Here is a 23,654-nt window from a genome sequence, read left to right on the forward strand (position 1 = left end):
TGGTGCGGTATTAATTGAAACAGGGTACAGTGAAATATAAACAGAGACAGTGTTTGGCCTAACATAAAAATAGATGGAGTCCAATTTAAAAAGACAGAGACAGGGCCCAGTGCAGTATTAATGGAGACAATGCCTGCTTCATAGAATGTATCCATCAAGGTTTCACATTCTTCTGCTGACCAAACTTTGTAATTGCAGCTACTGTGAAAATGTCGCTGTCAGGTTAGATCTTTGACATTATTGTATCAAGAGTCTCCTTCCCCAAATGTAGTACCACATCGCCTTATGCGGGAGGTGTCAAAATTTAACAAAATTCAACTAATTGCAGATGAACGTGGTTGATTAGCGCACGTTAAGATCAGCACCAGAGTAAAGCGGCCCAATTCCTGGTGATGTATCTTTGTTTATCTTGATTAGAGGGAGGGATGTTGACCAGGGCGCTGTCTAGAGACGGCGGGAACTTTAATGTCCACCTCAACAAACATAGTGTTAGGGAGAGTTTATTGGTTCATGATCCCACCTGAAAGACAGTTAGGGTCATTTTCTTCAATAGTTAGGGGCTACGGAGCCTCCCAGGAAGTCAAGCTGAGATCTTAAGTTGAAGCACAAGATGCCATTTTTGTCTGTGCGTCTGTGTGTGAGAGAGAGAGAGGGGGGGGAGAGAGAGAGAGAAGCACATCACATTGTTTGCAACTGAAAGATCAGCATCATGGGGAAGTAGATGCAAAACCGAGTGGGGCTAGGACACAGGTCTGTTTCACTCCATTCTTCACTCCGAACCTGTTGGAAGTGGAATCATCGGTCTGTACAGTGCAGTGTATGTTGTCATGTAAGGAGTGAATGAGACTGAGGAGCTTTAGTGAACAGCCAATTTCCCCCAAAATCTTGTGGAACCCTGTTCTGCTGAAGGTATCGAGCGTATGGAGCAGATCATGTCCAGAGTATACCTTCCGACACAAACACCACACTGTGCATCGGCCTGCAAGTAAGATGAATTCTTTAAAGTATGACCCGAGCAAAGGCCTTCCCTGTGACTCTATGAGTGAGATATCCCTGTAGTTGTTGCAGTCATCTCTTCGGCTTTGTTTCCGGATGGTGTGATTATTGTTGCATTATTCATCTCCTGAACGGATTTTACCTTTCAGCAGTGAAGGAGAAGGTCATAAAGGCTGAGAAAAATAAATAATCAGATACACCAATTTGCATCAATTCACAAAGATAAATAATTATATTCGCCAATTATCATCAATTCTCAAAGATAAATAATCATATTCACCAATTATCATCAATTCACAAAGGTAAATAATTATATTCACTTATGATCATCAATTCACAAAGATAAATAATTATATTCACCAATTATCATCCATTCACAAAGATAAATAATTGAATTAACCAATGATTTTCAGCATTTTATTTCATATAAAATGTAATTGCGGTTCATTTAATATCATTAACATTGATTGAGGTCACATTTACCATTCTGTCAGCAAGGAATCACATCTGTCCCAGAATTCAGTGGGAAATGGAATTAAATCAGACCGAGGATAATGAGCAGCTACCCAGAAGCCTCTGCGCTTTATTGACAAGTAATCACCTCACCATCACACAGAAACTCCTGATATATAACTGGAGTGTGTGAGGATTTGTAAAGTGATGGTATAAATAAAACTACCTGGACCTGACGCGAAGTTAATAAATATTTGAATCCAGATTTGTTATGTCCCTCGTTTGGAAGGTACTGAAACATTTGCGGCACTCCGGTGAGTGTCACACTATCTCTGTTTTCACGGAAATAATGTTTAGCCCGTTACCTTCACTAATTTGGGTGAGGTTATGTGAAATGTTTTGTTGTAATGAAAGGACCAGATGTTCCAAATATTACAATCCTCCATCCTAATCTGAATTATGTGCCCGCTTTCTGTCTGAAAGATAATGATTCCCCATCAGCAGGGAAGAATCACCAGTACCGCAGGGACATCTCCAGCCTTATCTTGGGCACGTTCAGCTCTTTAGTTCCTGATAGCCTGGGGATGGAATTCATCCAGAAAATCTGGAAGGGCTGAATGTATTTGACTGACACAAATGAAATACAGGACTTGCTTCAAGGTTTGAAGTAGTCAAGCACAAAGATGAGAATGTAGAACATTTTCATGCGCATTTATCAATACATCGATCAATTCATTCACCGATTCCTTATTCAAAATATTTAGGCATCCAACTATGATTCATTCCTGCATCACTGCAGTCATCCTTCCATTCTTTGGTGGTGCTGCACTCATGTCACTGGACTTGTAATCTAGAGACCCAAGCTATTCACCTGGGGACACGAATTCAAATCCCACCATGGCAGCTAGTGGAATTAAATTCAATAATAAATCTGAGATTGAAAGCTGAGCTCAGTGAAGGGAATCATGAAGCTATCATCGATTGTGGGGAAAAAACTCATCTGGACTAATGCCCTTTCGGAAAAGAAATCTGCCACAGTACCTGGACTGGCCTACATGTGACTCCAGATCCACAGCAACATGGTGGACTCTAAATCCGCTTTGAAATGGCCTAGCAAGGCACTCAGTCCAAGGGCAATTAGGGACAGGCAACAAATGCTGGCTTTGCCAGTGATGCTCACATCCCGTTAAAGAGTAAACGGGCAAAAAATCACGCAAGCATTCATGTTTATCCATTACAAAATGTGTCCTCTCTCTGAGTCCGCCATGATTGTCTGTAATTCTTTCAATCCATCCATCACAATATTATGATGTGTTGGGGGGACCCTCTCACGAGCTATTGATGCTAACAGGGTGCCAGAGAAGCTGGATAACTTAGATTTCCTGAGAGATTGGAACAGTTCACATGGGTTCACAACTTAAAGAATAAAATTGACTCCAGTGCTGTTGCTGGGTAGATTTGTTTATAAATAGGTCTTGTTGACAATGTTAAGGGTTTGAAGTTGGCTTGCAGCCAAGCGGCCAGTATTGAGGAAACAGATCTTTGATTTACTGCACAAACCTCCAGATGTTTCCTGTAAATAACATTGGACAGTCGAGCCTCCCTGACTGCAGCCGGCTGGCTTGCTGCCAAATACTGTGTGGGGCAGATCAGCCTGGATATGAATGAACAAAATGGGATTTAGCCATTCAAACAATATTCTTTTCAGTCACACATGAAAGAAACATTTTAGATGGTCTTTCATCTAAGAAAATATTTTAATGAAAGTGTTCACTTTGAGATTAAACACGATCATGAAATAGTAAGTTGACTGTATACGATTTAATTTATATTATTTCAAAGTGAAGGGCATTCCAGTTATTAAAGTCTGTTTATTAAGAACTTCATGAAGTGCGAGAGAGCGATGTTGATGGTCATTGGGATTAATGAGGGGAGTAGAATGGCAAAAAATTAATAGAAAATCAAAGACTTGTCTTGAACCCGCAGGAATTCCTTGAATATTCTCCGAGTTGTGCACATCATTTAACCTGAGGAGTCTCTTATACCTGATTAGCACCGTGTTCTGTACGGTTTAATTTGTGCTGATTTCCATTATTTAACAGTCCCTTTCACTGCTGCCAATGAGTGGAGAAATGACGATTTCATGACTTGTTTCAGTGGAAGATAAAGCATTTATCCCTAGGATATTGTGTAATATGCCGCAAAGTCCTGATACCCTGTATTCCCAATACCAGTGAATGGTAGGCAGCTAGTAGCCAATAAAATTAGCTGAAATGATTTGGATGCGAAGGATAACTTTGCTGATGTCCGGGTCCGTTCAGATTCATTAACTTCTCTGTCAAAAGTTGTAAATTTTAGAGTTTTACTGAGACAAAAGTCTCTGTAAACTTACTGTTTAATTATCAGGCAGGCGGGCTTCTTTTACCACTAATTTTCACAGGGCTGTCTAAGGGTCAGGGGCTGTTCAAGAAATGCAAGGAGAGACATTGCATAATGTGAAGGTATTCTTCTTATCTCCAGACCCTAATTGTACAGCGATAGACACCTACACTGTAAATAGAATCACTTTGTTCATCCCTCGTATTTCGTTACATGCATCAATAATAATTCCTATGACTGATGATAATTTATTGCTGCAATGAGATAGAGACCCGGAGTTGCTGCAACACAGACTGACAGTCTCTTTACTCCCTGATAATATAATTTATTTTTTTTAGATTCAACCCCTTGTGAAGTGGTGTAGAAATAAATGGGCTTAATTTTCAATGGAATTGTTTTTTTTATGAACAGATACTCAACTGCAATTTCACCATTAGAATCCCTGGACACATTATAATAAATCCACACAGCCAAATACCCCGATACAGATAAACTGTCCACTTTTTAAAAAAGACCTATTGTAAATATCTGAGTCCATTCTGTTGGGGATGTGGAAGGTGGGGCGTGGATCCAATCGCCGCCTCCACCAGGGAATCAACAGGCGGCGCCTGGAAACCCGCCCCCTTCTGCCGGGTATTTAAATGCCGCTCACTGGGGCCGGAATCCAACAGTCCGGGAGCGGGTTTGTTCACTGAGTTCTGGACAGAACCATTTTCCCCAAATGACCAGAAGGATGAGGTCGGCGATTTCTCTCAGTTTGTTGCTGACTTTCTTATCCCGTGAGTAGTTTTTATTGTCCAAGTCTCTCACTGTTACTGTCTCAGTGTTAATCTTTCTCTGGAATGTTACAGGGTCAGGAATCATTTCACCAGGATTAATCCTCGGGGTTTTTGATATATTTTTACAGGTGTCCAGTCGGAGGTCGTGTTGACTCAGCCAGAGGCAGAGACCGGGCGTCCCGGAGGCTCCCTGAGACTGACCTGTAAAACCAGCGGCTTCGATCTTGGCAGCTACAGGATGCAATGGGTCCGACACGTTCCCGGACAAGGGATGGAGTGGCTGCTTAACTACAAAAGTTCATCCAACAACAACTACGCCCCAGGAATTAAGAAGCGATTTACTGCGTCCATAGACACTTCAAGGAACATGCTATCCTTGGACATGACGAGCCTGAAGACTGAAGACACCGCCATCTATTACTGTGCAAGAGAGTCACAGCGAGAGGAACCAGGGCTGGACCCGAACAAGAACAGATCGAGAGGGACTCAACAACTTCCATCATAACCTGACGGTCAGTACTTGTTTTAAATGTAATATTAACTGTAATGATCAGAACCAGACGACAAAAGCAAAACAACAAATTTAACAGTAAAACCTAACAATCCAATCGATATAATGAGCTGAGCTTTTTGCTGTGTTTATATTTACTGTTAACAGTTTCCACAATTACTGGCCTGGATATAATGTTCATTTTGATATGTTTGATACTTGACGGAGGTCTCTGTTCATTGAGTTTTGTAAATTGCTGCATGAATTCTAAACCAGATCAGAGGTAAATGTCTATTTGAAGAATATCGAGAGGCAGCACTGAGCAGAGAGAGGGTGCAGTTTTTGTGCGGGTGTATTTCACCGTGATACTACAGTCGGTCACAGTGCTGTGCACAGCGACATCATCATACAAAAACCTCAGAAGGAGTTTGTTCAAACTGGTGATCACTAACACAGCAGGAACGTCAAAGAAAATGAAAGTTAAATAAAATGTTGGGTCGAGGTTTGCGAAAAGGTATTAGAGTCTTCCGCTTTGTTAGTGTTGACGGACACGCTAAATCTGCACAGAGGCTTTAAAAGAATTCCAATCGCATTTATAAATATAATGACCAGCACAGGCTGGAATATCTCACTCTTAAGCGAGTCGGAATCGGGTTTTTGAGAGCGCAGTGATATTAAATCTCTGTATTTACAGTTAACAGTCTTTGACCGTTTTGACCATGTCAAAACAGTATTTGACATGGTGTGTCTCACTGTGACATACTGGGTGGCACAGCAGTTACTGTCAATACAAAAACCCCTCAGCATTACTTGAGTCTGCTTAGGTCAGTGCTCGCTTTTACAATCCTGCTATATTTACAGTAAAATATTATTTTTGTCCAGCACTGCCAAAAAACATGGTTTAAAATGGAAAAACTGTGATAATTATCCATTCATCAGTTGGTGATTTCAACAACATATTCACGTGTTACTCTGTGAATTATAAAACATGAGGGTCATTTATGAATACCTAAAGATGTCTAGAAATGCAAATATAATTTCGTGAAGATTCATCGTGACCTTACTTTGCTCCTGACTTATGAATATTTTAAATAATGTTGGATTTCTGTCTTTTTCGTGCAGGGACAGTTATTGTATGGCACAGCCCAGGGAGTGTAACACTGTGACGCTATGGGCTACTGGGGACAAGGGACCATGGTGACGGTGACTGCAGGTAAGAACCATGCACTTATTTAGTAACTGCTTTATTTGAGTCTTTGCTTTACATTTTGGTCTATTTTAATAATTCATTCGTTCACTGAAACATGGGTTTGGTGGATTCTGTATGCGGATTATTTTCACAATGCTTCATGTGATTCTGCTGAAATTAAGTTATATAATGGCGCTGTGTCTTGACAAAAAGTTCTGCTGAGGGATTCAGTCCCTGGTTGTTGTGATTTGAAGTTTATCTGCTGAAGATGATGTGTAGCCGGGCTATTTGAAATATCTAACGTTTGTAAAAACAGTTTGACGTTTCTGCAATGTTTAATCTCGGTGACATCTAATGGCTGTGGGTTTTACCGTCTACTGCACGAAGGTTTAAATATGTTCGAAATCAAACCCAGTATTAGCAAAATATGCTTAAGTTTCAATAATAATTTATTAAAGATGTTCCTACTCACAATGCTGTTGACATTATCCCATATTTCTGTTTAGTTTAACTATTCATTCATTTGGTGACGAGCGGGTTGCCTGGATTCGATATTGAGATTTACCTGCAATGTTACATTGGATTCTGTTGGAAGTGTTTGTAGAATTGAGCTGCTTCACCATGAAACGGATTTCAGCACCTCGGTGATGTGATTTGGTGTTTTTCTGCTGAGGAGATTGTGTGTCGGGCGACTTTGAATGAACAGAATTTGTGAAACGGTTTGGCGGTTCTGCATCGTTTAAACTCGGTGACATTGCGCGGTTACACATTTTGTGATTGAATAGAAACAATCTACCTGTTTGTATCTGCTCGAAGAGTGATTGTAGGCAGAAAACAGAGGCTTCAGAAATGGGGAAAAAGCGTTTAAAGATGTGTTAGAACATCCTGTTTTTATTTTAAGCGATAATCGCAGATTAAATTTAACCATGGATTATGACGCTCATTCAGAACATAATTACTTACTGCAATCAGAAGCTATATAGTTTCCAAGTTTTCAAATTGTGGAGTAAAATTAATGTAATTCCAACAATTATAATGTGGTAATATTTCTCCATATTGACTGAACAGCTTTCATATTAACCCAATTGATCATTAATCGCTTTTCACAATTCTGATGTGCACTGCGCACAATTGACATGATCTGGAAAGTTTTTAGGCTGGAAACATTTTGTGATTATGCATGATAAAAATTCAATAAGAATATACTGATTCTACAGAATTGTTCAGTTTCACAAGAGATTTTGGATTACTTTTTTATATCCCTGATAACATTTGTATTGACTTAAAGAGGAGTTTGACATTGCAGTTTGGCAATATGTCTATCCAGTTATTATATTCTTTCTGCGCAGCCGGAACCATACTATTCCTTCAATGTCATTGGGATTTGGATAGCGAGATAGTTGTCACTAATCTAACCTTAAAGAGTTTTCTGGGGAGGGGGTGGAATTCGCTGGCAGTAAATGAATAGTTCTTACATTTTATTGAACTGTAGGAAAGTGCAGACTGCATATGAATAGAGATTGACAAGTAAAAGCTTGAAATGCTAACAGGTTTAATAGCAAACATTAATGTTAGTTTTGAACTGAATAACAAACATCCTGTCCCCCATAGCTGTGCTGTACACAGGATAGAATTATACGAGAAGAATGGATTATATCTGAGATTCATGCTTAATTCTTATTAAATATTAAATTGAAGAAGAAAATCTCGAAACAATTTAATGATATTTCAGTGTCGCAGATGATCTGAATGAATTGTTCTCATCAAGTTTTATACTGATCAATTTGGATCTTCTTTCAATGAACAATATATTTAACAATTAAATTATAGGGATTGTTATCTAGGAAGCACTTTTATTGATAATAAGTAACTGCCAGGAACATTTTTTTTACATATAGTTTCGAGTTAAGACAAGTTTGCTTTTGCAAACAGATGATGTTACAGTTCATGTTAATGCGATGTGACCCCGGCCAGATATGAAAATATTCAAAATATTCCACTGATAAATTCGTCGTGTGAATTACTCGATGAGAATAGATGGAATTTGTGATTTCTCAAAGCGTTCAGAAACACGCATAGTTTACAATTTTGTCCGTTAAAACAGAGCAGTAGAAGTAAAAGTAAAATATTAAATAGTGATTAGATTTAAGTAAAATTGATATACTTGCCTGAATGTTACCATCTACTAATTTGAAGTTTATTGTTTAACATTGTTTCAGTGTCAGGTTGATTTAAATAAACCCCAATTATTTCACAATGTACCAGGGAGAAACAAATTTTCAATTTTTGAAAACCATTTTTTTAATATTAGAGAGTAGAAGTCAGCTAACAAGAAAATGAATTGACAATAACAAGATAATTAACTTACAATATAATATTGGTGATAATTAATTCAACATAAATGAAATCCAACAATTAAGTAGTACAGTGGTCATTATAGTGAGTGCAAAATCTCAAAGGATGGAGAGAATTTTTAATTGTATCCAAAATGAATTTAGAAAATAATACTTTTCTTACTCAGCTGTGCTCAGCTCGATAAGGTGTTTCGCCTCGATGAGTTTATTGGTTATATTTATACCTAAAATCAAATCAAATCAGCGGGTAATCGGTTTTCAATGTGAATGTTTCCTGATTTGTTTAATTCTTACCCTGTAATTGAGTCTCTGTTACGGACACCAAATTATCCTGAATCTGTACTATTTGCTGTGCTCATTTTTAGTGTACAATGCTGTGGGCCAAGTGCTGGTAAATGGGATTAGATTGGTAGGTCAGGTGTTTCTTACGTGTCGTGCAGACTCGATGGGCCGAACGGCCTCTACTGCACTGCGATTCTGTGATTCTGTAACTTAAATCTTACACTGTTTGGAGATTTGAGACAGATAGGGAGAATTAGATGGACTGCAAATGGAGTTTTGAAATGGAAATCAGATTAATTTCAAACTAGTTATAGAATAATTGTACTAAATTGACCATTGATCAATTAGAATCAAACAGCTATAAAGAAATGGACAGATTGAACAGATCTATCTGCTGGGAACTCGATTGTTGCATCATTTGTGTCTGTTCTGTTTCTGTGCGCGTGGTCACTGTGCTGGGACCAGGAATCTTCCTGACTGGTTGTTAACCTTCTGGTTCGTTCTCCTGTATTTCAGGAAGTGCAATTTGATTTATTTCTTCAAAAAACTTGTATCTGTGAGAAATGTGAAAGTTTGACTTTTTGACCAGGCGCCTCAGAAATGAGATACCCAACCCATTGTGACAGTCAGAAAGGACAATTCAGAAACGACAGACAGGCTGTCGAAGGAGATTTGGCCGATTTTAAACCAGTGATGTATCTGCCTTGGGAGTGTTCGGTTAGGCAATGCAGAGACAGCTTTATTCTATTTTAATCAGTGCTGTAGCTGTCCTTGACCTATTTGGTTGGACAGTGTGGAGGAAGAAATTAGTCTGTATCTTATTTTTAATCCTATCATAGGGTATTGGGGTCACTGGCAGGGCCAGCATTTGTTTCCCATCCCTAAGTGCCCCTTGGGGAAGTGTTGAAATGGCGCCTTCTTGAATAGCTGCAGGTACACTCACAGTGCTTTTAGATCGGGAGTTCCAGGATTTTGACCCATTGACAGTGAAGGAACGGCGATATAGTTCCAAGTCAGGATGGTGGGTGAATTGGAGGGGAAAGTAGAGGTGGCGGTGTTTCCAAGCACCTGCTGCCCTTGTCCTTCTAGTTAGGAGAGGTTGCGTGTTTGTAAATTGCTGTAGAAGGAGCCTTGGCGAGTTGCTACAATACATCCTGTATATACACACTGCTGTCACGGGCGGTGGGCTGGGGGGGGTGGTGGGGGGGGAATGTTTTAGGTAGTGGATGGGGAACCAATTCTGTGGGCTGCTTTGTCCTGGATAGTATCGTGTTCTTTGGGGTTTTTTGAAGTTTCACTCATTGAGGCAAGTAGAAACTATTCAATCCCAGTCCCGACTTGTGCCTTGCAGATGGTGAGTTGTCTTTGGGCAATAGGAGTTGAATTACTCGCCACAGAATTCCCAGCCTCTGACCAGCTCTTGCAGCCACAGCATTTATTTCAAAACCGGAATGAACCCTCTCCTGAACATATTTGATGGGACAATGTTGAGGAAGTTTTATTTTATATCAAACCGGTGCTGTACCTGACCTGGAGTGTTTGACAGTTCAGTGGAGAGTTGGCTTTCTGTTGAATCCCACCCTTGCAGCTGATGACAGGAGTGTACTGGGGGAGGAGTGGGGGCTTTCATATCTTACCTTGTCCTGTCCCTGACCTGAGAGTCTTCTCCCCGCAGAAGTCAATCAAACTGAATCAGCATCAAACTAACTGGCTGTGGGTTCTCGAGCCAGATCTGTAAAAATAAATTGCGTCATTGCTCTGGTGAAATGACGCACGATAATTATTTTTAACAATATTTCTGGAGAGAACATGTATAAATTTTAATGAATTAATTATGTTTCAGGATTTTGAGTATCAGAAAATCATTGAATGTGAGTGACCTGAACTTGAGCACAATTTCAGAACAAACAGAATCAGGGAGTGACAGTGAGGCTCCAGAGAGCAGCGTCTGTTCTGATCTGATCAGAGGCTGTGAGTTATTTAAATGATTGAAATGGACAATGACCAGGCTCCCGCTCCAAATAACCAGCCGCGGGGGATTTGGGGAAAAGGAGCCGCCATCAAAAACGGAGTCATTGGATTGCCGCCTGCAGGGGGAGGAATGAATTACAGAAATGAGAGCATGAGGACGACATTCGGCCCTTCGATCCTGCCCTCCATTCAGTAAGATCATGGCTGATCTACCTCGACACACTCAGTCTCTTAATCACTCGCTCACTCTCTCTGTCACACACGCTCTCTCTCACACACGTGCACACTTTCTCTCACACGCACTCTCTCTCACACGCACTCTCTCTCACACGCTCTCTCTCTGACAGACACACACTCTCTTTCTCTCGGTGTCACACACACACATACTCTCTCTCAGATTCTCTCTCTCACACACAAACTCTTTTTAACGCGCACACACTCTGTCTCTCACACATTGCCTCTCACTTCCACACATACTCTCACACAGACACTCAAATTCTCTCATATACATACTCTCTCAACTACACACACTCACACTTGAACACTATCTCTCTCACACACACATGCGCTCTTTCTTTCTCACACATGCAGTCTCACACACCCATTCTCTCTCTCTCACACACACACGCACACCACAACCATTCTCCCTCTCACAGACATGCACCCTATCTCCCACACACATACACACTCTCACACATGCACACACATCTTAATTCTCTCCCTCTCACACACGCAGAAACACAAACACATTCCATCTCACACACACTTTTCTCTCACACATGCACTCTCTCTCATTCTCTGTCTCTCTCACATACGCACTCTCTCTCTCCCCACTCTCTCTCTCTCTGACACACACACTGGCTCGTTCACACACTCGTTCTCTCTCACACACACACGTTCGCTCTCTCACACACTCTCTCTCATACACTTATCCTACCAACCACTCACACCCCTACAGATTCTCTCTCTCTCACACACACAGTAGCTCTCTCTCACACACACACACATTTCTCTATCTCAGGCTCTCTCACACTTATACTCCCTGTGACACGCACATAAAAACACACTGCCCCTCTCTCACACACTCTCTCTCACTCTCTTTATCTCTCTCTCTCTCTCTCTCTCTCTCTCACACACACACACACACACACCCTTTCTCTACCACACACACATTCTCTATCTCACACACTCTCACATTTATACTCCCCATCTCACACACACACACTCTCTCTGTCACATACACAATACTGTCTCTCTCTGTCTCTCTCTCTCTCAAAAACACACATACACTTGCATGCAATCTCTCTCTCTCCCTCTCTTTCGCGCACACACACACATTCTCACACACAGAAAATGCTAATTGCAGAATGAAAATCCATTAAGCTGCATGCATGTTCATTGTTCCATTTCTGTGGTATTTTTGTGTAAAATTAAATTAAACAGGTGACATCACTATATATGTGGAGAATTTCCAAGTGTTGAACCAAACACAAAGAAACAAGGAAAGGGGAGAGATGTGATGGAGACCATGGCCTCCTGGATCCCCAACACTGGTGCACACTTGGTGCAAGATGCCTTCACGGCCCATCCTGGTTTTGCTGTAACCGTCCCCCCCAGCCCCCTCAGTCTGCCTATTCGCGCACTGACACAGGTTTCTTAAAGAAAGACATCGGCATTAAAGCAGCTGGCCAGCGATCTACACTGCTGCCTGACTTTACACAGCCGGTGTTACTGATAGCTGATCAATACGGAGAATCGGGACAGGATCGATGGAGAGGAAGGGGAGGAGGTGGAGCCGAATGGAGGAGCCCCCGGCTCGGCTGTGAACAACAGGCAACAGAAAGCTGAGCCGGGGTGGAAAATCATCCGGAGAAACATCGCCTTGATGAGCCTCCTGCACCTAGGCACCCTCACTACCCACAATCACTCACTCACCCTCACTCACTCACCCTCACTCCCTCACCCTCACTCACTTACCCTCACTCACACGTCCTCATTCCCTCGCTCACCAACCCTCGCTCATCCACCCTCACTCACTCATCCACCCTCACTCACCCACCCTCACTCACTCACTCGCCCTCACTCACGCAGCCTCACTCACCCACCCTCACCCACCTTCACTCATCCTCATTCACTCACCATCAATTATTCATTCACCTTCACTCACTCACCCTCACTCACCCTAACTCACCCTCTCTCACTCACAATCAATTACTCACTCACCCTCACTCACTCACCCAGCCTCATTCACACTCATTCACCCACCCTCACTCACCCACCCTTACTCATCCACCCTCACCCATCCTCACTCAGCCACCCATCCTTACTCATCTACCTTCACTCACACTCAATAACTCATCCACCCACCCTCACACGCCCACTCACCCTCACTCACATACCCACACTCACATACCCACCAATCCTCACTCACCCACTCATCTACCCTCATTCAATGACCCTCACTCACTCACTCATCCATTCTCACTCACCCACATTCAGACACCCACCCACGCTCACTCAGCACCCACCCTCACTCACTCCTTCACTCACCCACGCACCCGCCCTCACTCTGTCACTCAGCCACCCTTACTTTGTCAATCATGCACACGCTCACTCATTAGATCACTTTTCCTAAATCGTTGTGGGGAGGGCGGTAACTGCGAGGAAGAGAGAGCAGGAAGCGAGGCCTAAGGCCTAGCAGGGCCGAAAAGTGGAGCATGGCCTTAAGGAGAGACGAGCGTCGGTTGGAAGGGCAGAGGGGCGGGGGGAAAGGGCAGGGAGCCGGGGGATATTAGGGGGGAAGGGCATAGAGACGGGGCAAAAGTCAGCGAGCCGGGGAACGGGCAGAGAGCCAGTGGAAAAGGTAAGAGAGCCGGGCGAAGGTGCAGAGACCCATTGAGCAAGTGCGGAGATGGGGGAGAAAGGGCAGAGAGGCGGGAAGGGGAAAGGGCAGAGAGGCGTAGGGGGGGGGGGGGGGGGGTGTGGGGGAAGGGTAGAGAGGAGGGAGGGAGGAAGGGCAGGGAGGCGCGGGGGCAGGGACCGACCGGGCAGGGAAGTGGTTGGTGGGAAGGGCAGAGAGGCGGGGGGTGGGGCGGGCAGAGAGGCGGGGGCGAAGGGCACTGAGGCCGGGGGTGGAGGAAGGGCTGAGAGCCGGGTTCTCGCGGGGAGAGCTGGGCGACAGCAGTTGCGAGCGGAGGCACCAGACGCCCTGGGCCCCACTCTCCCTATCTCTCCCTCTCTCTCCCTCCTTGTCTCTCCTCCTCCTGAAATCCTTTCCATTCCTGGGGAAAAGTGCTAAGTGCCTGGGATAGATGGGAGACAATGTCTCCGTGCGCTTCCCTCCGGCTCCCTGCGCCTTTCTCCAGGGGGTGGTTGCTGACCCTCCAATCACAACCTGTTTGTCTCCCACTTTTACTGCTGATAGGCCCACTAGTCAGCCTATCAGCCGCTAACGTGGTAGAAGGCCCGCCTGTGATTGGAGGGGGCCATTTCAAGGGGCTTCGGGGGCCACAATCCAGCCACGGTCCACGGATTGGACAAGCCCGTTAGAAAGGAAAATAAGGAAATGGGCAGAGAAGTTGGCTAAATATTTTGGCCTCAACGAGGTGGTTGCTAAAATAGCAGGGGCATTGGTTTTAATTTTCCAAAATTCCTTAGATTCTGGAAAGGTCTCTGGAAAATAGAGAATGAGGCTTTTAAATTAAATAAAGGAGGGAAAGGGAAAGCAAGGGACTATAGGCCAGTTAGCTTAACATCTTCCCGAGTGAAAATGCTGGAATCTGTTATTAAGGAGCCTCTCACGGGTCACTTAGAAAATCCAAATGCAATTATGTAGATCCATCATGGTTTTGTGGAAGGGGAATCATGTTTGGCTGATTTATTTGAGGCCTTTCGAGGAAGTAACAAGGAACATGAGTAAAGGAGAACCTGTGGATGTGCTGTACTTGGGCTTCCAGAAGGCATTGGACAAAGTGGCACATCAAAGGTTACTACACAAAATAATGGTGTCGGCAGTAACATTTCAGCATGGGTAAAAGTTTGATTAGCTAACAGGAAACAGAGAGTAGGGATAAATTGGTTATTTTAGGTTGGCAAGATGTGACAAGTGGAGTGCCACAGGGATCAATGCTGCGGCCTCAATTATTTACAATTTATACCAATGACTTGAATGAAAGGGCTGAATGAATTTGCTAAATTTGCTGATGACACAAAGATAGATAGGAAAGTAAGTGGGGAAGAGGGGATAAAGGGTCAACAAAGGGATATCGATAGGTTAAGAGAGTGGGCAAAAAAAATGACAGATGCCGTATAATGTGGGAAAATATAAACTTGTCCACTTTGGCAGGAAGAATACAAAAGCTGCGTATTATTGAAAGGGAGAGAGATTTCTGAACCCTGAGGTACAGAGGAGTGTGGATCCCTTATTGCATGAATCACAAAAAGTTACAATACAGGAACAGCAAGTGATGAGGAAGGCAAAGGGATTGTTGTCATTTATTACATGGGGAATAGAATATAAAAGTAAGGATGTTTTGATGCAGTTTAACAGGGCGTCGATGAGACCTCGTCTGAATTTCTGTGTACAGATTTAGTCTCCTTTAAGAAAGGATATAAAAGCATTAGAAGCTGTTCAGAGAATGTTCATTCAAATGATACTGGGAGGTGTCGTCGGTTATCTTATGAGGAAAGTTTGGATAGGCTGGGCCTGTATCCATTGGAGTTTACAAGAATGAGAGCTGATTTTACTGAAACATATAAGATCCTGAGGGAAATTTACAGGGTGAATTCTGCAAGGATGTTTCCTCTTGTGAGAGAGACGAACGATAGGGAACACAGTTTGAAAATAAGAGGTCTCCCATTTCAGATGGAAATGAGGAGATTTTATTTTTCTCTCAAAGGGTCGTGAAACTTTGGAACTCTCTTCCCCAGAGAGCGATGGAGGAGGAGTCATTAATATTTCAAAGCAGAGGTAGAGAGATTCTTCATTGTCAAGGGAGTCAAAGGTTGGCGGAGAGTAGGCGGGAATGTGGAGTTAACGCCACAATCAGATCAGCTATGATCGGAGTGATTGGTGGAGGAGGCTCGAGAGGCCGAATGGCCTACTCCTGCTAATGATCCGCATGTTCACATGTACCTACGATTGGAAAATGTCGTACTTACTGTAACTGGTATTCAATTTAGAGTTCTATGGTCATATTTTAGTTACCATTACAAAGGTACTTTCGAAGGGCCGTTGCTATTCTTTGTTTTGGGGGAACGTGGAGAGGGGAGGGGGCATCAGTCAATTTGAACAGAGCCAATTTCCAAACTTCAATGATATAAATGACGAGACACTTTCTCTATCACTAAGTGCTGTTGATTGAGAAATAAATGGTGGCCGAAATAATGGGGAAAATGCTCTGCTCTTCCATTTTAATCCAATGAAAGAAGCGTCATTCAGATGATATCAAAATGTTCTCTTTTAGTAATGGGATAGAGGCGGAAAAAGAGGTGTGGGTTTCTAAAGAGGGAACCGACAGGTGAGGGTCACCAAAAGATGGAAATAATAAATGATCAAATGTGGATGTGGGTTTTAGTTGGAATATATTAGGATATGTTTATAGTTATAGTCACATTTTAAGCTGTTTGGTTACTTAATGATCACAAATGAGAGTCTAACTTGTTCAATCGGCCATTCTTTCCCAGCGACACCGTCTTCGCCCACTCTCTACAGCCTGGTCTCCTCCTGTCAGCAACACAACACCGACGGCTCCGTCACCTACGGCTGTTTGGCGATGGACTACTCCCCGGAAATCACCAAAATGATCTGGAAGAAAGATGGGAAGCCGATCACCACTGGATTTAAGACTTACCCGTCAGTGAGAAACCAGAAGGGAACCTTCACCCTGAGCAGCCAGTTAACCATCACCGAGTCAGAGGGGGAATGCAGCAAAATCAAGTGTGAGGTTCAATACAGCGGCTCAGACAAGAGCATTGGAATGCAATGTAAGTGTTGGGGAACCTGTGAGAAACAGAAAGACTGTGATTAACCTGTATGGGGTCTTGGTTATAACGCATTTATAGTGCTCTGCATAGTTCTGATCCCGGGAAAATCCAGGTTAGTGTCTATTAACGGGAGAAGCCTGTTAAAATATACGAACTCATTGTATCTGTTATCAATTTCTTCTGCAAGAAATGTCTAACCTGTGTTTCTTGAAGGTACTGAAACCTTCCCTCCAACTGTTCTCCTCACCATGAGTTCCCGGGAAGAAATCACAACCAACAAATTTGCAACCGCCGTCTGTTCAATCATCGATTTCCGACCAAAGTCAATCACCGTGAAGTGGCTGAAGAATGGACAACCCATGGATTCAGGAATTGTCACCTCTCCCGCCTTTGAAATGAACGGGAACTTCTCGGCGACCAGTCGGCTGAAAGTCTCCGCTGGGGAATGGTTCACCGACGCGGTCTATACCTGTCAGGTCACTCATCAAGGGGTCACCCAAAGTCGAAACGCCACCAAGTGTGAGGGTAAGAAATAAAAACGGAGGAAGCAATCGAGCATTCTGCACTCCGATGTTAATCAAATCTGGAATTTATTAAAGTTGGCAACACCTTCGGGATAGAGTGTTGGAAAGTGCAGCCACCCTATTTATAAAACGGCTTTCAGTACTGCATTCCAGGGCCCAGGAATGGTATATTTGTATTGGGACTGAGGCAACGCAGATTCATCAGAATGTTACCGGGGCTGAAGGACTTAAATTATGAGAACAATTTACACAGACCAAGCTGGCTTTGCATTGTGTAAAGAAGATTAAAGACGATAGTTCGAGGTTGATATATCGAAGGTGATATATTCTCCTTTAGAGAGTGAAGGCTGAATACTGCTGATTCTGAATGTGAAACTTTGATTGATTTTCATTTCTGTTTCACAGAACATTCCCAATGCAACGATCCCACAATTACTCTGCTGCCACCGCCAATAGAACAGGTCTTACTGGAGGCGACGGTGACATTAACCTGCATCGTTTCTAATGCCCCTTATGGAGTCCTCGTGTCCTGGACCCAAGAAAAGAAGCCTTTGAAATCAGAGATTGCCGTCCAGCCGGGAGAGGATCACAACAGCGTGGTCAGCAACGTAAACATCTCGACACAAGCCTGGCTGAGTGGGGCTGAGTTCTACTGCGTGGTGAGCCATCAGGATCTGCCGACTCCTTTAAGAAGCTCCATCCACAAAGAACCAGGTGAGCGGTGAAATTGAAGCAATAAGTGAGTCATTGTGTCTATATCCAATGTGAGGGTCAATATTTAGTAGTCAATGTATTAAGGTCCACTCCGATTGGTAATTCCACTAACTAAACGCTCTGGGCCTGTAGACTTCAAGGAGGAAATTGAAAAGTAGATGAATGAACAATGAATTGAAGGCTGTGCTATTGGGTTTAGATGAAGTCAGGTGGGAGGAGCCTGGTGTGGAGCTTAAACACCAACACAATTGGGCCGAATAGCCTGTTTCTGTGCTGTAAACTTTGAGAAACTTTCTAGTTCAACCCCATAGGTTCTTAGGGAAAATGATTGTGTCCACCTATGTTCCGAGCTGGAAAACCGAACAGATCCCAAAATGTTTTATTAATTAATTCATGGGATGTGGGCGCCGCTGGCTCGGCCAGCGTGTACTGCCCATCCCTAATAGCCATTGAGAAGGTGGTGGTGAGCTGCCTTCTTGAACCGCTGCAGTCCATCTGGTGTGGGCACACCCACAGTGCTGTTAGGGAGGGAGTTCCAGGGTTTTGACTCAGCAATAGTGAAGGATCGGTGTTCTATTTCCAATGAGTGGATAATGTAAACCTTTAATATTCATCACAAAAATATTTCTCTCACATCTAACCAGCCATTTCATTGTCTCCGATATTCTCCAGTTGAATGACATTTATCGTATATTTTCTGCAGTTAAAAATCCGCGGGAACCGTCCGTGTCTGTCCTCCTGCCCTCGGCAGAAGATGTCTCCGCTCAGAGGTTCGTCTCCCTCAGCTGCTTAGTGAGAGGTTTCTCCCCCCGAGAGATCTTCGTCAAGTGGACCGTCAATGACAAGCCGGTGAATCCCGGGAACTACAAGAACACCGAGGTGGTGGCGGAGAACGGCAATAGCTCCTTCTTCATGTACAGCCTGTTATCCATTGCAGCGGAGGAGTGGGCCAGCGGCGCTTCTTACTCCTGTGTGGTGGGACATGAAGCGATCCCCTTAAAGATCATCAACAGAACGGTTGATAAATCCAGCGGTAAACCGAGTTTTGTGAATATTTCCCTTGCACTGATGGACACCGTTAATTCATGTCAATGAGAATCTCTCGGTTACATTTCAAACTTCAACAAATAAATAGTAAAGTATTTTTCTCCAATCGTAATTTAAATTCACAATCGCTTAATTAATGTTGTTTTCCACTTTTGCTGATGTTAGACCTGTTCATTTAAAATCGGATATTTCCAGGGCTCAGAACCAAGCCTTGTACACCCAGTGCTCCCAGCTCAGATACATCCTGGGTTAGAGACAGAGTAAAGCTCATTCATTTCAGGATTCTGCAAAATAACTTCACCAGCTCTCCTCCCACTGAGGGGAAATCTAACAATTTCCCATTTCCGACAAACAAACTCAGCACATTTAGATCTCGGTGTTACTGCTTCTCTTGTTGCCCATCCCGTTAAAATGGATGTCAGCTTTAAGCTGCTGCACCACACCCACTGGGAACTGAAGTGAGGGTCACAGAGAAACATGTCCCAACAACCCCCCAACAGAGAGAGGGGGAAGGAAATTGTTAACCCACTGTACCCCAACTTCCCTAACAGAGAGGGGGGAAGGGAAATTGTTAGCCCACTGTACCCCCACTTTACCAACAAAGGGTGGGGGGGAATTGTTTGGCCACTGTGCCCCTACTTCCCCAACAGAGAGAGGGGAAGGGAAATTGTTAACCCGCTGTACCCCCACTTCCCCAACAGGGAAAACTGAAAGGAAAATTGTTATCCAATTTTACCTCCACTTACGAAACAAAAAGACGAGGAAGGTCATTGGTTAACCCGGTGTGCCTCTATCTTCTCAGCAGAGAGAACCGAAAGGGAAATTGCTTAGCCGACTACAGGGAGGGAAACTATTAACTCACTGGACTCTCAGTCCCCGAGCAGAGAATCTAGAAGGGAACAGGCCTCTGCTGTAAGGACCCAGTTACCAATAGCACAAGTCGGCTTCCAGCTTACTGTCCGCAGGCATTAACTTCCAACATGCTGAAAATGAAAAATGTAAAGTTTTAACATTCTTATTCCTATTGACCTGCTGCTAACATTGATTTCTTATAATCCGAATCTAAACTGGTGATTGAATCCTCCCTGCGTTTTTCGTGGTTCTTGCCTGAATTTGAGAGGCACGCCGTGGAATTTTTGCATTTGTTCACCTGATATCACCTTGCATCTCACAGAAAACACGTTTATATACAGAACATTGAAAATATTCACCAAACGTTTCACTGTCAGGGTCAGACTCGATCATTGGTACCCGGTGAAACTTGGAAAAATAATAAAAATACAAACAACTGACACAAATGGACACACACTCATACCTAGGCACAGCCACTCACTCACAGATACCTAGACACAGACACGCACACACACACAGTCACAGGTACACACACAGGCACGCACCCACACACCCGTACGCACCCATACACACAAACACACACACACAAACACGCACTGGCACACACACATACAATCACACACATACACAAATACACACACACAATCACACACACAGACGCACAAACACACACACACACAAACACATGCACAAACACAGACACAGACGCACACACATACGCAATCACACACGCAAATACACACACAGACACATCCACACATAAACACAATCACACACACAAATGCACACACACTCACACACATATACACAATCACACACACACAAACAGATAAAACCAGACAAGCAGACTCATACTAGGGCATAAAGCACAAATGTAATTATTAGCATATACATTATCACACGTTCATAATGACAGAAATACAGACATAAAGACACACACTGTCAACCACATTAAAACAAATGCATGGGCACACCTTAGCACATGCACACACATGAGCAGACAACACCCAGACACGCAAACACAGAAGAACAAACTAACACATTAACAGACACACATGTCGACACAAACATACACATGCACACGAGAACACAAAAAGCACACGTTAGTACATATGAAAACCTAAACACACATTGATACATAGTTCTTAATATCCATCAAGACACAAATGCACACATTAAACTCTCTCTCACACACACACATACTCACACACGCTGTGACACAGACATAAATATGCTGACACATACGTGGAACACAAAAATAAACATTAATACTCATATTAGCAGGCAAGGACGCATAAACACACAGTCACACAGATAGTAATAAATAAACATAGACATCAACGCATAAGCACACACCATAACACACTCATAATACAAATTAGCAGAAACACAAAGTATACACACAGACGCAGACACTCAGATACACAAATCAGCACTCATTGGCGCATGAACACACACATTAACACTCTTACACACATATGGACACACAAAGAAAGAGTAATGCAAAGCACGAGATACTCATGCACACATAGACAAAAACTAAAGCACAACACAAACGCCAGTGTATTGAAGAAAGTATAATTCAAATGTACTTTTTTAATGGGCATATCCTCCAACATAAAAACAAAAATTGCTGAAAAAACTCAGCAGATCTGGCAGCATCTGTGGAGAGAAAGACAGAGTTAACATTTTGAGTCCAAATGACTCTTCTTCAGAACTATAGAGAAGTAAAAATGTGGTGAAATATATACTGTTTAAGTGGGGTGGGACAGGTGAAGCTGGATAGAAGGCCAGTGATAGGTGGAGGCAAAGGAGAGATTGCGAAATAAACAAAAGGTCGAAGGGGTGTTGATGCTGGTGATACTGGTTGAAGGAGGTGCTAATAGTGACATTAAGGGTAGAAAGCAGGATGAGCAAGTGACAGGTGGCCCTAGTGGGGTGTGGGAAAAAAATCAAAATAGGCAAAAAGGTGGAGTTAAAACAATGAATGGAAATAAATTTTAAAAATAATAATAATAGAAATAGGTGGGAAAAAATATATTAAAAATATCCTCCGGCAATTGCCTCGATTACATAATGACCCGATAAACACACTGAAACAATGTTCTTACTGAGAAACTGATTTAAGTTAATGATGCACGTTGATCACAAATAAACAAACAAGATGGGAACTCACATCCGAGCTTTTAAAAAGCAACGTTCACAGTTTCCAAATAAGTAGCTCAGTGAATCTCTCTCGATATCCATCATAATATTCTCCAATAATAGATCGTACGAAATTGTTGGAAAATAAACTGCTGCTGAAGATAAGTTGCCACATTTTCCGACATGGGCTGTACGAGGAATGTAAAGGAGAAATAGTTACAGAGATAGGTTACTGAGATTCACGAACTTAACATCATATATAAATTGAACATTAAATTAGAAAATACATTAATAGCTTAGGAAAGAGTAAAGAGAATATTGAAAAAGATATCCTGGACTAATAAACAATCTAATTGTATTTCCTTGGCTATATCCTCGTAGATTCCAATGATGGCATCTGGATTGAAGACTCTGAGGATGATAACGGCAACATCTGGACAACCGCTTCCACGTTCATCATCCTGTTCCTCCTGAGCATTTTCTACAGCACTGCCGTCACTCTGGTGAAGGTCAGAAGATTCAATCCACTCACACTTCAAACTGACAGAAGCGGTTTGAAAAATCTCTCAATGTTTCATTGATTAAAACACTAACACAAATGTCCCACATTCTAAACATCTGCTTCATTATTTTATCCTCTTTTTCAGATCAAGTGATCGGTTGCATTTTGGACACCGTAGACTTTCCTCAGCTGTTTACTGAGATTTCTGTATTACAAATTTAAAATATGCCTCTTTGGTGACTCTGAAAATAAAATACCTTCTGTTTATGTTTCCGAATCTGTAACTGAGACAATCATGGGCGGTATTTCCATTTTTCTGTTTGAAATGCGCGAGGTAATTATGACTGTATTGCAATTATGGCTTATAATTTCCCTTTAATTCGAATTCCCTGTGTAAATAAGTAACTTTCCTCATTCCTCATTCACATTTATTATGTTCGCTTTATGTTGAGCTCCTATTTCCTCTTCCTGGTGTCTGTTACTGTTGTACATATAGTTGGCAGCTCAGGGCTAATGTGCTCTGTTCTCAATGTGACTTTCAGTCGTTATATTCATTTCAGTTTACTTTAAAATAAACTTTTCTGTAAAATGTTCTCTGAAAATTTTAATAAATCGCGAATGTGAAATGAACTGGCTTTTGCTGAACTCCTTCCCCCAAGGCCCATCAACACTGCTCCATTTTCCCCATTACACGGTTTTCCCATCTTTCCCAGAGAGGTATTTTTCACCAGCCCTGTCTGAGATGTGTTTGAACCCAAGGCCCTTCAGTGAAAGAGTCACTGAGCCACCCAGCGACCCATCGGTGTTAATACATCTTTCCCTCTGCCTTTTTATGGCAAATCCCAGAGGCAGAATGATTGCAGAGCGAGCAGAACCTCGGTGATTTCACTCCCACTCAGGTCTATCACAGTCACATGTCAGGTAATTGTAAACAGCAGGGATCTGCTTCATCAGAGGCCCATACAGGACAGCATATGGAGGACGGAAGTTTC

At 42.7% G+C, this 23,654-nt stretch overlaps 1 pseudogene across 1 annotated transcript; it reads left to right on the top strand.

The window, feature by feature from the left end:
• The first annotated feature begins 4,515 nt into the window (after positions 1-4,515).
• LOC144697703 (Ig heavy chain C region, membrane-bound form-like) lies at positions 4,516-23,251 on the top strand (annotated as a pseudogene). The gene is made up of 10 exons (XR_013580425.1): positions 4,516-4,607; positions 4,736-5,039; positions 5,379-5,386; positions 6,242-6,310; positions 16,579-16,878; positions 17,092-17,403; positions 17,808-18,116; positions 18,820-19,149; positions 22,542-22,669; positions 22,808-23,251. The product of XR_013580425.1 is annotated as an Ig heavy chain C region, membrane-bound form-like (transcript).
• Positions 23,252-23,654: the final 403 nt, after the last annotated feature.

This window comes from Cetorhinus maximus, chromosome 23, assembly GCF_964194155.1.
Source record: "Cetorhinus maximus chromosome 23, sCetMax3.hap1.1, whole genome shotgun sequence".
Classification (NCBI taxonomy): Eukaryota; Metazoa; Chordata; class Chondrichthyes; order Lamniformes; family Cetorhinidae; genus Cetorhinus; species Cetorhinus maximus.